Source organism: Athene noctua, chromosome 2 (genome assembly GCF_965140245.1).
Source record: "Athene noctua chromosome 2, bAthNoc1.hap1.1, whole genome shotgun sequence".
NCBI lineage: Eukaryota > Metazoa > Chordata > Aves > Strigiformes > Strigidae > Athene > Athene noctua.
Window position 1 is genome coordinate 46,380,985 of NC_134038.1, and position 17,995 is coordinate 46,398,979.

A 17,995-nucleotide genomic window follows, 5' to 3' on the forward strand; every position below is an offset into this window, starting at 1 on the left:
AGGATTGATAAAAATACAGAATGACACAGAGACAAAACACGCTGTAGGAAGATGCTATTCCTCTTCCCACATCTCAAGCACCCTGAGGCCAGCAAGCTCAGGACACATGATACTTAAAAAGACATGGGAGACAGAAGGCTGTGGGAAGGCAAGTCATAAGGCTGGTCCTTGTTCTTGCCAAGAAAAATGTCACCACATGTACTGTTTGCTGCAAAGAGCTGAGGATGAGGGTCAAGTGTCAGTATGGGGGGTAGAAAGAGGCAGCCAAGAAAGAAGAGGTGGGCAAATGCCTGTGGGGTCTGCCATGAGAAAAAAAAAAAAAAAAAAAAGAAAAGCATCTTACAAACCTGTTCGCTACAAGTCCCACATTCATAACTGTTTCCAAATGGAAGGCTGTGTGAAAAGCCAAAGCAAACATTCTCAATTCTTTTTGAACCCATCAGACAATATAGGAAAAATATGTGCATTTTATGGTTTGAGGGCACAACCTTTTAATTATGTTTTTGCATTGTCATGTCCAAGACCTTTTTTCTCCTCAAAAATTAATATTTCCTCAAGCAATACAGCTATTTATCTTGGATGAACATGAATTGAAACACAATCTGCCTCTGCAGAGAAAGGCTCAGAAGAGTTATAACATGACACCTAGGGGAATTCAGAACACATTGCAATGCAATCCTCATCATTTTTCTAGTGCCTTTTCAACTGAGTTTCCTACAGTTCTCTTAACAGTTTCCAGCTATTGTTTTGCATATGCCATACATGCATGCTCACAGAGGCACTTGGAAAAAAAAACAAAACAAAACAAGTACAGGTAACAGGGAAGGCGGGGAGGAATTGAAGCAAATAAAATGTAGGCTTTTTCTCACTACTGGAGCTGAACGAAACACAATTCTGTCATCCAAGACCAGCAAGTGTTCTGGCACATCATCACCTCTCACTTCCCTGAGATGAAGCACAGCCTCATGAGCACAAAGCTAGGGAAGATGTCAATCAACTGCTTTTGCCACTAAGGAATTATATCTGCAGCCAGAACATAAACTAATGGTTTACAAATGATAGTTGAATTAAGATGTATTGAGCCATTACAAGAAAATTCAAGCCTACTTTGGAAAAGACATTACATTTAGCGGGAACTGGGGTTCTCAAAAACTTACACCTAGTGTTCAGGCACCAACTTTCCCCCCTTCAAGTCTTACAGACTTAGTAGTTGCCCAACAAATACTACAGTAACTTCCAAAAGATGCATAACAGCAATAACAGAAGCAAAAATACCACAGTGCATTTGTACATAATAGATAAGGAAGTGCTAAAGTACCAAGAGGACACTGAAGGAGGAGTGTTTCCATAATCAATCTAATTATTATTTCACAATAGAGAAATTTTTATGCACATACAACACCTTTCAAGCTAAAACATTGAAAAAATGCTTCCTACATAATTTACACAACCTATCACTAAAATGAACTAAATTTGGAGCCAGTGCCAATAAACAGCTACTTTATCAAACACTGCGCAACAGTGTACGAGGGGGGAAAATCCTGGCTTGGTCACTCCGGGTGAATTCTGACATCTGCAAAGGTTTTAATGAGATCCTTTTGGGCAAAGCCAGCCAGGCAGTCAAGGCTGGATTTAGTCATGGGTGAAATTTCCACACACAGTAACACTCAGTAGACTTGAATGTCCTGTCATGGGAGGGTGAAAGCTTCCCACTTGTGACCTCAACATCACTTTTCTGTTGACTAAGCTGAATTTCAGCTGCGCCTTACAACTCACCATTGCCAGGTGTTGCAACCAGGGAGAGCAAAGAACATCCTCTCTAATTATCAGAGTACTATTTGCAAATCCTTTAGCTTCCAGAGGTTTGCCTGGCAAGTATTGTGCAGACTCAAAATGTTCTGTTATAAAAGATGGGGGCAGGAAACAGAAGTATGAAATGTGTTCCAAGTGAATCTCAAAATTTTGAAATCTATAAGGCACAAATTTACCAGAGAGACCTGGGAGGCTTCCCATTGCATCACTTGCCTGTACTACTCCAAATCCTTCACTTACTCCAGCTAAAGACCATATTGAGCCCCAGCATTAAAAAGGTGCATTGCACAAGACCCTCAGCTCTCACAGAAGTCAATTCATAAGCCAAGCAGCATGATCTACTATTTCTGTGTAATCCAGAAGAAACAAGAGATAGTATATTCTATTTTCTTGTTTGTAAACCACTGATGCCATTACAGTTTCTGTAATGCTAAAAATTTTAAAAATAAGAAAACAGTCACATTTCTCAGTCAAAGTGTTATTTCCAAACTTACACTTCACAAATTAAAGGTCCCAGAAAAAAAAAAAAAAACAAAAAAAACCACCCCACACCTCTTCACGCAAGCTAGAAATAGCCAGGCCATTAATTTATTTCTCTGTGGTTCAAAGTGCATGGGATACCTGTGGTTCATTTCGCTGTGGCAGCAAAAGCTCAACTCAACCTCGGCCACACAAATAGCTCAAAACTTAACATACTTACCATTATCACAGTGAGAGAGATGGTCAGCCTTGACGCACCACTGAAAAAGGAGGCAGCTCCAATGACAGCAAAGAGACCTGGATCAATCCACGCTCCATATTCATTAGTTTGAACACCAAAAATGGAAACAAGGATCAAACCAATTATCCTGCCATACAAAGCTCCTGTGTATCTGTATGCAAGAAGAAAAAGACTAGTCCTCTTGCCAGCGATAGTGTTCTCTAGAAATGCTTCTAATATTCTGCTGCTCCCAGATTAGTTTTATCAACTTCTGTAGTGACTCCTTTCCCAAGAAGTTCTACATCTTCCTTAGTATGAGCATTTACTTAGTGCCCATCACTAGCATGAAACTACCAGATTTACCATACTTTGAAGAAAAAGGACTTAATGCATGTCTTAATGTCCTTCAAAGCCAAATGAAAATAAACCTTATAGGAATACAGTCAAAATTATAGGCCACAGTTATACACACTGGCATATTTCAGATAAAAAGCTCACACTTCTAGACCTCCAGCCTTATATAATTTGTTAAAATTAAGTCTACCTGTGCTCCATAAACCTGGCAAGTAAAATATTACAGCCATATAACAAATGTGCAAAATGGAATAATAGGTATTAATGACCTGCCCAGAGCTAACCAGGAATGAAGCTGTGAAAAGAACCCAGGAGTCCTCAAACCAACCATATTCTACACTGAAGATTAAAACCAAAATTTAACACAGCTGGACATGCAATTGCTGGTGTGATACACAGCATTTCATTCCATATGCAAGGAATTAAGCATATAGATTCAAGCATCAGCCAATGAACTGGATTTGTACAGACGTTCACCTTCTAGAAACGGTGATTTATTATTATTTATCCAATAGCCATATATATTTTCTGATTTGGGAAGCATCTTCTTGCACCACTACACAACTTTTTCACATTTATCCACTCAACTTATTTTATTGATGGATGCAGTTCAATTAGTTCTAGAATGATTATAAAAATTAGGTTGTGGGATCAGAAACACGGGTGCTGTCTGACAGACTTAACTATCTATATCGATTCAGCCAAGTATGCCATGTTTCAGCAAACAATGCATATTAAAAATTGATTTAGACTACAGTTTGGGGAGGGTAAGAGGCAAATACTCAGGGGTAGGGAAAAGACAGAAGGTTGTACACACAACTATTTATTCTTAGAATTTTTTTGGTATTTGAATTGCATTATGCTGGATACTCACTCTCCAGCCATGATTCCTTGCTTGCTGAACATTAAACCTCTCAACATTACTACAAGAACTTTGCTCTAGTCTACCACAGCTTTTTTAAAAGTACAACAAAAGACCTAACTGGAGTTTTCTCCAAAGCCTAGGGTGTTGATGTCCAAGATTAAGATTCAGGCTATTATGTGCATAAGAAACAGATGAAATGTCTGGATCTGAACCCATATTTCTACAGTTACAGAGATGGAGCCAGCAGCCGAGACTCTCTCTGGATCCCCAAAGGATTCAAATGATCTATACTTGGAAAGTACATAGTTTTGGCTATGGTCCTTCCACAGCTATTCTCAGATGATTTTTCTTCATTCTTTTCCACAATTTTAGCATCTTTTTCCAAGCAAACCATCCTGTTCCACCTATATAACCTCCTCCAAGCAATTATAGCCTTGCTATTGCCAAGCTTTCAGTTTACAATTTAGATTGTTGCTACTCAACACCGGCCTTTTGTACGGGAAGCTCAAACTGAGATGGGTGAAGCTTACAGCATAGGAATACCCAGGCCACTCGCAACAGCAGAACCTGCTGTCCAACAGCTGAGGATGAAATAAAATGCCAAAGCAGTACAAAGAGATGCATATCCAAATTCTTCGCGAGCCCCACGTTTAAAGAGATATGTGATCCCTTGCTTCCCATTTTCAATTAGAAGCGTAGCAGCTGCAACACAGAGGAAAAGATGTGGAAAGGCAACATTAAAAGGATCCTTTACAAAAATAGTTTGTAGTAGTTCTCATTTGCCTAAAGCTGAAAAAAAAATCAGCAAAGTACATAGGTCAGTTAATTGAGTTAACATGATGTCTTCAGCATGTGAGACACCTTCAGGAAAACAAGGAACATTTGTTCTTTCCAGCCTGGTCTGTGTGATGTTAATCTTGATCTAAACAAGAAGAAACTGCAGCCGTTTAAGCTGAAGAAAGACAACCGTACTACTTCATCGGGGCTCCTTCCCCATTCCTTTCAGAGGTAATAACTCAGGAACTTCCCAGCATATTTAGCTCAAATATGGCATTTAGTTCTGATATATCCCTCAAAAGGGAGCACTACATTGCTTTCAAGAAAACCTACATTATCAGTAGATATACTTGTATATCACCTCAAGTTACATAAATTCGATTTGTTCCTATGTGTCATTCACTTAGCTCCCCTTACCTTGATTGAAGGTTTGATTAGAATATCTGATTCCATCTGGACCAACCCATGTGCTTGATGAACAGCTATATTCTGAAATTTTCCTCTTGGACTGATTTATGCTTAAATATTAAAAACAAAAAAAGTTATTAAATAGATTAATATAACTTACCTTAGTGCCTGTACAGAACGTGTGTATTAAATATAAATTTTACACAAAATGCTTACTTCCCCTTATATCTCCCAATTAAGTTGTTTTATTAACTAATAAATCTAGTTTACTAGATCAGTTTATTAATTATTCTATTAAACTAATAAATCTGGTTTATTAATGCTCATGTTCCTCTGCCTAAACCTTCAACTGCTGAAATCCAAAATTTCCAAAACTAGGAATCACATTACACTGCCTAAAAAAACAGGGGGAAAAAAAATCTGATTAAAATGTCCACTCTGGCCTTGATCTCCTTGTCCACACATAACATTGTAACTCTATAAAACAGGATAAGCAGACCAAAAATTTATCATGCCTGATGAACACATCAGTGGGAAGCACAGCATCCCAAGCTAACATGCATTTGCAGTTAAAAAGCTCTGCACAAGAAAGTGTCATGGAGAGCCAGAAGGACTTGGAGGTTTCCCCTTCTACAGCAGCACAGGCTAGACCCAAACCACACCTAAAGATGTTTGTCCAACAGATTCTAAAACTCTCCTTCAGTAAATACTACAACCAGTTATTTCAACATCTTGCAGTTTAGAGTGCCAGTTATCACGCTGACCATGACTAGCCTTTCTGTACAGCACTACTATTCCTGGACACTTTCTCAATCTCTGTCATCCAAAGCAATTGCACTCTCCAAATAGGTACAACTTCCTTCTTTCAGTCTGGAAAGTATCCAGCATGTTTTGGACATCACCACGACTTAAACAGTAACAATACGAACTCTGTTTGTAGAACAAAGAGCAGATCTGTGGTATTTGACCCACCTGATCCCCGCTCAGAACTACAAGGAAAACTTAAAATGCAGGCAACATCTAGTGCAAGAAAATTTCTTCCAGACCCCAGATTGGCAATCAAAGGAACATAAGATACTTCCCAATCTTGTATTTGCTTTTTACATTAATCCAACCACTCAAACAAGAATATATTCCAAATTCATAATGGTTAATAAAAAAATAAAAAACTTATTTACTCCATCCTGCTTTAGAAATGGTATGATTGTGTAACCCACTTATAGCAAAGCCTCAAGTTCTATACAGATGTCTTTACTACCAATAAAGGAGTGCACACACAAAAACCAGCACATCTGAAAGGCAATTCGAAGATTCCAGCAATGCCAAAATAACAAGAGAGAGAAACAACAAAAGAAAGGTTTTTTACTATTAAAATACATGGTTGAGCAAACTGAGACAATTGAGATATAGGACTTGTTTGCACACAGAGTTTTGTACCACTAAATCTTTCCATTTGAAATCAGCATATTTAGTAGAGACAGATTTCTCCATGGTGCCAGCGGGAGGACGGCACTGCCACACTGCATGCTGCAGGAATGCATGTGCTGTACCGAGACCTGCTAATGGCAGAAGCCCATCGCTTCTTTGCCTCCTTCTCCTGCCTCCCCACAGCCTCCTTCTCCTAGGATTATCAAGGCCTGCTGGAAAGTGCTACAAAACACTACTGAAAGCACTGTTCCAGTATAAATTTATGAGGATAAGCTACACTAGAAGGAAGCGCTGTCTTACTGGCATAGCCACATACAGCCCCACCTGGAGCTGCAACTCTTGTACAGTCATGGCTTAAAAGAAAAAACATACACTTCACCAAGCTGGATCAGTACAAAAGACAAAATTAAGCACCTTACAGTTTTTCTGTTATATAGTTCTTATTGGATATCATAAAGTGGCAAGGGTGCCTATTATTAACCTGTTGGATCTCCAAAGGTTAATGGTATTTACCTGCCTCTGGAGCACTATCCAAGAATCTCAGATTTTGTTGAGATGAGCCAAATCTAAATGATCCTAACCAAAGTCTCATGATTGCAGTCACAATTCCCTTTTTAAACTTCTAAGAACAAAAGAACAGTGAACAAGCTTCTTTTCCACATTTAGTCTTGTACCTTACTACAAGCTTACTAGAGACATCATCACTACCTTTAGCATATGCATGACCCTACAAAATCCAGAACAATTTGGTGCTTAATTCCCCTCAGATCTATCTATATTCGACAGGATGTACTCTTTATAACTTGTAGCCACACCAAATGAAAAATTGGCACTAAGACCATTTAGCCTTCAGGTTGGATCAGCCTGACTATTTCTGATTCAGAGACAGACAAAAAAAGCCATGAAACTATTGTGGTTTCAGATGTTTTTCCTTTAGAGCAAAAATAGCTTTGTTTCGAAAAATAACATTTTGCAAGCATTTAGTCCTTAAAAGAAAAAAAGAGTGTTGGGGTCAGATAAAAGTTTTTTTCTGTGGCGATCCAAATAGCTGTAGTCATCAAGTCCTGGTACTCAGTAAGTGACAAAGTTTGCTTTTATAAAGAATATGTAAATACATATTATAGCAAACGATACCAAACCAGGTATTGCAAGTCAGATGACAGTCTAGAATTGGTGGCAAGAATGGGAAAGTATGTCTGGTTTTTATAAACTTAAATAAGTTGTTCAGACTCCAGTCACCAATGGCAAGTTATTCAGTATTTACAGTTCATATTACACAATATATATACGATGGTGCCCACTTGGAAGAAGGAATTCATAAATTTTACAGACTTATGAATTTGTAAAACTACAAGTTGGTAGTGACCATTCACACTGTGAAATCAAGCTGTCATTTAACCTCAAGCAATTCTTTTTCTACTTCCTCTGGATTCCTCATAGGTATTTCTCAAGAAAGATATTTAGAGTGCAAAACACATATCAGATTCAAGGATCAATTCAACCATATTACCCAGAATATCCCTAGCCATTCACACACACATATTCCCTGCCTGTTCGTTAATACTGTATTTGTCATTTTAAGTCCCCAGATTACAATTTGTGCTGTAGTGGCATGTGCCTCTGATGTGTTACATATTGGTGTGCTTATGTAGAGGACTGTCAGCGTAGAGGATAGTCAGTGACCTACTGCATCACATAGACACACACAAGTCTATGGGATGGGATGGGATACACCCGAGGGTGCTGAAGGAGCTGGCTGGGGTGCTCACCAAGCTGCTTTCCATCATTTACCAGCAGTTCTGGCTGACCAGGGAGGTCCTGACAGATTGGAAATTGGCCAATGTGACACACCCATCTATAAGAAGGGTCAGAAGGATGATCCGGGAAATTACAGGCCTGTCAGCTTGACTTCAGTGCCCAGGAAGCTGATGGAGCAGCTCATCCTGAGAACCATCACACAACACATGTGGGACAGCAAATGATCAGGCCCAGTCAGCATGGGCTTATGAAAGGCAGGTCCTGCCTGACAAACCTGATCTCCTTCTGTGACAGGGCAACCTGCTTATTGGATGAGGGAAAGGCTGTGGATGTTGTTTACCTTGACTTTAGTAAGGCCTTTGACACTGTTTCCCACAGCATTTTCCTGGCAAAACTAACTGCTTGTGGCTAGGATGGGCACACGCTTTGCTGGGTAAAAAACTGTCTGGATGGCCGGGCCCAGAGAGTTGTGGGGAAGGGAGTTAAATCCAGGTGGTCGGTCATGAGTGGTGTCCCCCAGGGCTCGGTTTTGGGGCCACTCCTGTTTAACATCTTTATTGATGATCTAGACGAGGGGATCGAGTGACCCTCAGTCAGTTTGCAGATGACCCCAAGTTGGGTGGGAGTGTTGATCTGCTCGAGGGCAGGGAGGCTCTGCAGAGAGACCTGGACAGGCTGGAGCCATGGGCTGAGGCCAGCTGGAGGAGTTTCAATAAGGGCAAATGCCGGGGGCTGCTCTTGGGCCACAACAACCCCCAGCAGCGTTACAGGCTTGGGGAGGAGTGGCTGGAGAGCTGCCAGTCAGAGAGGGACCTGGGGGTGTTGATTGACAGCCGGCTGAACAGGAGCCAGCAGTGTGCCCAGGGGGCCAAGAAGGCCAATGGCATCCTGGCTTGTGTCAGCAATAGCGTGGCCAGCAGGGACAGGGAAGGGATCTGACCCCTGTCCTCGGCACTGATGAGGCCGCCCCTCGATTCCTGTGTTCAGTTTTGGGCCCCTCACTACAAAAAGGACATTGAATGACTCGAGCGTGTCCAGAGAAGGGCAACAAAGCTGGTGCAGGGTCTGGAGCACAGGTCGTAGGAGGAGCGGCTGAGGGAACTGGGGGTGTTTAGTCTGGAGAAGAGGAGGCTGAGGGGAGACCTCATCGCCCTCTACAGCTACCTGAGAGGAGGTTGCAGAGAGCTGGGGATGAGTCTCTTGAACAAGTAATAAGAAACAGGACAAGAGGGAATGGCCTCAAGTTGTGCCAGGAAAGGTTTAGACTGGATATTAGGAAGCATTTCTTTACAGAACGGGTTGTTAGGCATTAGAATGGGCTGCCCAGGGAGGTGGTGGAGTCCCCATCCCTGGAGGTGTTTAAGAGTTGGGTAACATAGCACTTAGGGACATGATGTAGTTGGAAATTGTCAGTGTTTGGTTAATGGCTGGATAAGATGATCTTCAAGGTCTTTTCCAACCCAGACAATTCTGTGATTCTGTGACTGGTCAAATAGTGTCTCTTAGACAACAGTAGCTGACTGAAGCTGAGAATTACAAAGGTTTTCCATTGGTTTCCAGTTGTAGCTCTCCAGTGAAAGCACAGCCTGTCTCCTATAGGCCTGTATATCTTATCTATAAGGCCTCTACACCTTTTAAAGCAAAATGAGGTTTTTAAATTGAAAAACTGCTTGAGTGATACATTCAGCCATGTTTTAGGCTATTTTCATTTTTTAACTCCCTTTTGTTTGTTTCTCCTTTTTTTTTCCCTTTAATTTGACATGATGGCAAATGCCTGTCACCAGAAAAGTTTAAGCGTGATTAAATTTCAGTGATTAAAAGATTAAGTGTGATGCCTGTCTCTACATGAATTCATTTTAAACATTCAGCTCTGATGCACCTTTGAATTTTTCCATCCCAAATCATTGTAACTGCTGACTTGGAGAAATGGTTAATAATGTATTTACATAGACACACTCCTCGTGACTCTCCCCACTTACATTTCTGAGCTGTTTCTCAGCTGGTAGTTTCTCACGCTCATGACTGGAGTGCAAGGAAAGAAATATGGTAAATATACTGTAACAGTCGTCGTACATACATGCAGGCATTAAAATAATAAACAGACTATTGTGAGATGTAGAAACAGACAAAACCAGAAATAAAAGTGTCTAAAATCACTAGTTCCAGCAGTTACCACAAGGAAATTGTCCTTTTGTCATGCCCACATATTCCAGAAGATCAACATTTGCTCATAAGCAATAGTAAAGCCCAGATTCATCCCATCTAACTTCAGAGACTTGACTGTTGCAACTAGGTAACTGGCCTCCAGCTCCATAGTCAGAGATCACCGCTAACTCCAGGAAGACTTGCAGTATATGGGATACACCACACGTGCCCAGCCTCCCCACCATGCTCACGGCACTCACTGGAGATGCGGTCAGCCAGAGCTCCTTGCAGGCTACTGGCCTGAGGCTGCAACCTGTGCACAGTAAGAACTCAGGATCTATCTGTCTTTCATTCAGGACCTTTCATTAAGGTTTTCCAGTTGGTACTTAAAAATTATACTGTCTGTCAAAAACAATCCACTGCTTCAATTTAAATTACTTCCTGATTTATGCAAATTTGAAGTCTCTGGCCAGTATGAACTAAAGCTAAAACTTGTTTCTACCTTGCAAACTTACTTACAAGGAGGATGTTAGGAAAGGACAAATATGCAGTTAATCAACAGAAAGAAGTTCCTAGACATCCTAGCAATACTAGACAATGCCTAAAGCAGAGTACATACTACAGACATTACACTCCAAATGGATGAAGAGACATTATCAGGTCCTTCTCGTAGTTTTCCATATACCCATTTTGAAGCAAACATGAATCAAGCCAAAAATGTTTGAAATAGAGCACAGCAGAAGGTGTTTTTACTGGCTGCTTTGCATTAACCAAAAGCAAAAGAAGTTTTTACACGAGATGACTGTATTTCAGTTATACGTATTTTTCAACATAACATAGTTTAATATAACATAGGCATATTTCATTCAAAGCTAATGTTAGGTTTTTTATCTCAGCTGAGATCAATTTACATTCCTAATTAAATGAAGATGCACCCCCTCCCAAAAAATAAAAAAAAGATTTAGAAAATATTTCACTAGACATCTGAAGAAAAATTACTGGAACACACAACCATAATAATAATAATACATTTTCCAAGCACAAGGTTTTGTGCACTTTGTGGATTGTTATAAAACAGCTCAGGGAGCAAATTTATAGAAACCCTCAAGCTGATATTCAGCTGTGTGCAGTTGTGACAATTTGTCAGACAATAGTATCTCAAGCCTTTGTTTCTCTGTATCTCAAAGATTATAAGCTTATAGGCCCAGCGCATCTACAAGAGATAGAAGAAACTGGGAGTAGTTCAGTCTTCACAAAGCTTAGGTCAGGTTTTGTTTCTGAAAACTTAACTCTGTGACAGTTCAAACCCAGGTCAAGTTTTGCCAAAGCCCCAAAGTCCAAAGGGAACTAGAAGGACAGCTAGCCTGGAGTCAGTGGCTACATATTTAAAGCAGTAGCCTATCTGCACAGCTAGGTAGAACAAAAAAAAAAATCATCCTCTCAAGTAGCCTTTTAAAGTTTTGACAGCTTAATATATAAATATATATGCATATATCCTTAAATTGTCCACCCTGCCCATGGAAACACTGAGCTTTTGGAAAAGAAGCATTAGTCAACATGATTAAAAAAATAGAAAGATAGCTCTGCCAGATTCTTGGCAAAACATTATCTACATTGTGATTTCCTCACAGAGAGAAAGGTGATGAATTGAGGAGAAGCAAACGCAGGCCAAGGGGCAGAAGGGCACTTAGGAAGACAGCTTTGCCTAATCTATGGACTGAAGATTAGATATTCAATTCCAGTCAAAGGAATGGTACTCCGGGTTATGTTGTGGGTGTGGAAGATACCATGATGGGTTCTTTCCAAGTTTAAACGCAGACAAGATTATTTTTGGTTAAAGTCACCGTGACATAGTTTCTTTCAGTTTTCTGATTATGTGAGTTTATAAATAAAATTTTTTAAAAAGTATGGTTCTTTCTCAGATCAAACAGTTTCTTTCCTGCTGTTTGTTTGCCAGGTTATAATACAATAAGGACTGTGACCTAGCAGGATCTCCTAGAGCTAGTAAAAAGGAAAAACAGTCTGAATAAGAGTTCATGCTACAAAAGTTAATGTAAAAAACAGTAATTAAAAAAAATAAGGATGAAGACAAAAATATATAAATAGAAAAGCTCTTGTAAACACTACAAAACACATGCACTTGTGCCAGTTACAGGTATGATCTAGAAAGGTGCTAACTGCCCCAAGAACTTTTGGGGTCAGTGAGGCACAACTCCTAGACAACATAAAATAACTTTTAGGAGGCATTTTTCTTTAGGTCCAACACTAAATCTTTCCTGGCTGATCTTTTACCATCCTGGGTCTTGCTGTCTTATGTGTGGCTGTTTTGTTTTTTTTTTTTTCAGAGAAGTAATAAACACATACAAAATACACATTGTTAAGTAGTTTATTCAAGGTTTTTGCAATGTACTCTAAGCCAAACCTTTCCCAATAGCAGGGGAAGCAGCTGTCAAACATACAGCTCCGATTCTAAATTGTTAAAATAATAATTGTTACAAACCTGACCTCGCACAAACAGAGGTCCTTGAAAAGCCTTGAGAAACCGTGAAGTTTACACAGGACTCTACTCCTCATCCTGCTGGTTTGAAAACTGGATTTTTGTTAGGATGTCTCACTGCAGTTCTCAACAGCACAGAGTCCCAAATCCTTTGCAAGACCTGGGAGCAAATTTGCAGCAAAACGAAAGAATGCTGACAGCAGTGGAAAGTCTCTCCCTAGTACTGAGAAAACCCATTTTCCCTGCCTACTTTACCCACTCCTTCAAACGTGGAAGCAAAAAGCTTCAAGTGATTTCCTCGGGGTGTCTGCCCTCAGCGAGATACTGAGCTAACACGGCTGCAAACTGAAAAGCCGTTATCCTGCCGCTAAGAGGAGCTAAAATCCAGTTGTCATCGATGGCATGAGCCAGTTCCAGCACGATCATTTCCCCGGGATCCCTTCTCCTCCTCCTCTTCCTCCTACAACAGAGCGCCCAACGAGCAGGATGCTGCTGCTGCTGCCAGCAACGAGCAGGACCAGGCAGAGGAGGAGGAGCTGGACTGCCACAGCACGCACAGCTTCCAAGGGCTAAATGAAATGCGCTCTTTCTGACACTACGGTGAGGAAAAATAGTGCAACCTATGGGAAACAAACGTGCACATCTCTGTACCAATCTGCCGAGAGCTTGCAGAGAACTGACCACGTGCCTCAACCTATGGTTATTCACACTTTTTGTATTTAAAATACTAATTGTTTTCCTCCCAGTATCATTCAGGTTGCTGATGAAAGCACAAGTGCTTGCAAGGACGCTGAAGCTTATGTCCTTTTGCTGGCTCAGAGTAAAGGCTGCTGAAGGCATGTCTGGGCTAATGGGAGGAAAGCATCTATATGGCCAGCCCAGGTCTGCAATTGAGCAACCCTCTCTCGAGAAGGGAGGAAAGTATACAATAGTACATATATAAATATATATATAGCATACATAAAACATATTGGCAAGTCTGCCCAAGAAAGAGCAGAAGGAAGGGGCTTTAGCTTGCACTGATTTCCCTAAAGAAAGATCATCTCAACACTTAAAAAGGTCTGAAAACTCCTCAGAAAGACTTCCTCAAAACTGATGGAAAAAAAGAAAAATTATGACAAGCAGGTATTCACTAGAGAAACTTGCAGAGAAACCCAAATTTGCATAATTTTACTAAAAGTGCAGTAGAAAAGCTTTGAAGGTTTCCTTCCTCCAAATTTAACAACATACTTAAGTTATAACCAAAGCTTAAAATTGAAAATTATGAAGATATTCAACATATGGGAACCTTTTGTCTGTACCCTTTTCATTCCAACGGCATGACCCTCCCCAAAGCCATACAATGCCAAATGGAAACTCCAAAGCATGGAGGTAAAAAGGCCCCATCATGCCTCATCAGGACATCCGAGGCTCCAGTCTGACTTCCATCAGTAACAACTAGGGGTAACTGACTACAGATAAATAGTTAGCTCCAGAAAGTTTTCTGTACCTATCCATAACTTTTAAACCCTCTACAACATTTACTCTTTATGCATCTATTCTTCTCACAGGAGGCAGAGATCTTCTTTGCTATCTTGAGGCAAGAATGGTTATGGTAATAGTCTTCTAATTGTTCTTTCCAATGTAACAGCTGAAAAAGTGCCCAGATGCAGAGGTGTGGAAGAGGATGTCCACCTGGTTCTGCTACATGAGCAAACTGCATGGGGTAATGAGAGGATCAATCACTAGCCAGGAAAAATTGAGAAAAATTATGAAATCTACATCTGACAGCCCTCCACTGATTGCAAATAAATGCAAAAGCACACCAATATAACTGCTACACTCACTAAGTTGATATAGTATCCTCGGAGTAGAGCAGCAGTGGGCAAGCAACTCTACAGATAAAATACTTCAAGCATTAAAAAACAAAACAAAAGCCAGAAACAAAACATGTATTTTCCATTCTTACATACCCACCATCATTAAATACCTATATGTACTTTGTAAATCCATGTTTGCTGTACTCTGCTGCACATTATCAAGTACCAGCAGGTGAGATTCATTTTTCCATCCAGCCAACTTATGACCTGCCCTCATTAGCCATTATAAATATTATATAATCAAGAGAACCATATTTACTTACAAGAACGAGCACACTTTCCAACAGCTTGCTTGTTTTCCTAAGGGATAATTTTGGAATTGAATTAAAGAACTGCATATGTAATTTATTAATCTTTATATTTAGGGAAACAAAGAGAGCTCCCAGAAGACCTCCAAGCACTCCAAGGATGATGGTGGGAACAAAGGCCAAGACATTCATGTCCAGCAAGTTCTTAACCTGAGGCAAAGGAAAAAAAAATTATCTGAGTGTCCTGCCAGTGACATGAAATACCATACCTTCTCTTACAAAACCTGATACCACAAAGTCATTTCCATACAGGAAATAAATCTTTCCTTGCAGTTTAGGGAGCTCAGCTAATTAATTTAAAGCTGATGTCATGAGAGATAGTGTGCTCTTGCACACCTCACAGGAGTGGAACCAGCAGGTAGACACTAGTGTTGGCAATCACAGCAGAAACCTCTATGATGCACTGCAGTTACCACAAGCACTTAGAACTTCAGATTACATCCACACAACATGACATATTGGCCTTACTGAACACTTCAAACGATTCTGCTGAACCAGAGCTTTCTTCACTGTGACTATATCGACATTTGGGAAAGTTCACTTATTAAGCGTCTACCTGCATCCATGTCCTTGAGATCATTTATAAATAAATTTATTTAAGTAAAACTGTGAAAATTGATGCTGATCTGGAACAACTTGCAGAACAAGAATCACAATGCAGAATACAGTCGGGCAGCTGGAATAGTAATTGAATTTTCTGCTTGATTCCTCAACAGGCAGCAAGGATGAGAGCAATATAATGTTTTAATTTTATCTTCCAGCTAACAGAAAGGGTCAACAGATCAGTGGCAATCTATTAAAAGCTGTGAGGATATTTCCTTAGCCCAGACTTAAGTTACACAGCTTTTTGTCAAGATTAGGATCTGGGCAGAGTAAGAGATCACAAAATGCTCAAAAGGCTACTTGGCAAGAAATAGTAGGGGCATATGTCAAGGGTTGCCGCAAAAAAAACCCTAAACTGGTATAATCTTGGGGGTAGCAGATTGGAGAAACTGTCAGCCTTCCTTAAATTGCTTGAGCAAGTGTACAGGCCCTTTTACTGTTCAAACTCTTATTTCTTCCTCCTCTCTTCTTCTTGACTCCTAATCTTATTCTTGTTTTTGCTACAAATAGCCTAGATTTTAACAAATCCACTGGGTGGCTGTACTAAACACTGGTGGTATTTCTTGACAGGAGGAATACCAAGGTCAAAATCCAGCCACACTTGAAGAGTAGGTCTATAGGGAGCTGCAGACTGAAAAAATGGGTCTGGAAGAGGGAGAATCCCAGCAGCCATCCCCAGGCACAAGAAGGCCAACACCTGCAGGGTATACTCAAAGGCAGTAGGAAAAGACTTGAGTTTTATCACACCTTACAATCAGGACTACAACCATCACATATGTAGGTACTCTATGTACTAATCAAAACTTTAATAATGCTATTTTTACCAATAGCTGCAACAAAATCAATCCTTCTCCAAATGATTTAAAGAGATCTAATGCTTAAGATGTTGAAATTCAGAGAAAAGTAGCTTAATTTGAAATAGAAAAATTCTGGTTTATTTACTGCAGGATCCAAGTACCTTGTATTATAGTCTACTTAATTCAAATATTGCATTAAAACTAAAAATGGACATGCATGGATTTATTGTTTTCCCTCCCTAGCTCCATTTTTCCTAAGGGAAAAATATACTGAGGTGTTTGTTTTAAAGTAATATGTATGCAAGTTACACTGCATGTGGCAATAAAGGTTAAGTCAAGCAAGTGCTTCACACACTGGGAATGAGAGGTGGCACAGTGTATTGTTTGTTTTTGTTGTAATATCAACCACAGGCTTTGGCCAGTCATCAAGAAAAACCTGTTATCTACAGAGCAAGTTTCACCTTTACAAATAATCCAGTGGTCTATGTAAAAATAAAGTGAAGCTTCCTGAAAATCTCATGCTCTGAAGTACAATAAATTCCCCTTCTAACATTCTGCTAGGTAGAATGAAACCAAAGAAAACAAATAGTTGAGAAACATAACCCACAAGCTTTCAACTCAGTTTATCCACTGTAAACTATGTTGGTTAATGCCACAAAACATGAAAGAAGCAAAATTTCCCCTGAGCCCCATGTTCAGTGAAATGAAAACGTTTCTGGTTATCTGTACCACACCAAGAGCCAAAATTATTGAACTGTGCCAGAAGTCATAGTGATAATAATTTTAGCTAGCTTTTCCCTTTAATGACACTAAGACGAGATAGAAGGAGACAGAATCCACTGCTCTTTTCTGAAAACATCCTGAAAGGAATGTTAAAAAGAGCAATGCTTATTGTAAAATAGCAATTGAAGTGAATCCACTCTCCCCTGTGCATGCAGCTGTTCATTGCACGATACTTCGGCTTCAGCAATGAATCTGGCTTCAGCAGGCCTCACCCATTCCCTGCCCATATAGCCTCACCTTTCTGCCACAAATTCTGATCTTCTTGGTTGGGTCACTGCAACTGTTTGCGGGACTGCACTATGAGTTGGTCCACAAAAATTATTTGGGTGGAAAACCAATGTATTCTCCTCTTGTTCCAGCTAAACTTGTGGTAAAGCAAATATATCCCAAATACTTCTGCACAGTATATGCAAAATCATTATATCAGGCAGCATGAACACAAAAAATGTTGCCCATCTTCCCAACCAACTGGTTTCTGCATTGCTAGAGAGATACAAGCCAGAAGAAATTCAGAGATCAGTGAAAGTGATTGGGGAATTAGGTTAGGAAAAATCTACTTAGCAAAAAGTGGATTCAGAAGACCAGGGTTTTATTTCTATCTCTCTAATTGATTTTCAAGTCAAATACAAAGTAGGATATTTAGGCAAGAAAAGTGAAGATCATGATATTTGTACATCACTATTGAATCATCTTGCAATAAAAATGAGTGAAAGACATGATAATAAAAGCAACTACTTTTAGGTAGACACAAGGTAAAATTCAAAGATCAAGGCTGTGTCATGCTGGAAGGAATAAAGTAAAGGTAGCTGAGGCTGAAGGTCACCTCCATTGTGCAATCAGGAACAAAGAGTGATTATATGTTTTCAAACATTTAATCTGTAAACATCAAGGAACAGGGGCA

The 17,995-nt window shown here is 39.9% G+C and overlaps 1 pseudogene; it reads right to left on the reverse strand.

The window, feature by feature from the left end:
- The window catches only part of LOC141956875 (chloride channel protein C-like), a 79,576-nt pseudogene that overhangs the window by 49,572 nt on the left and 12,009 nt on the right, over positions 1-17,995 (reverse strand).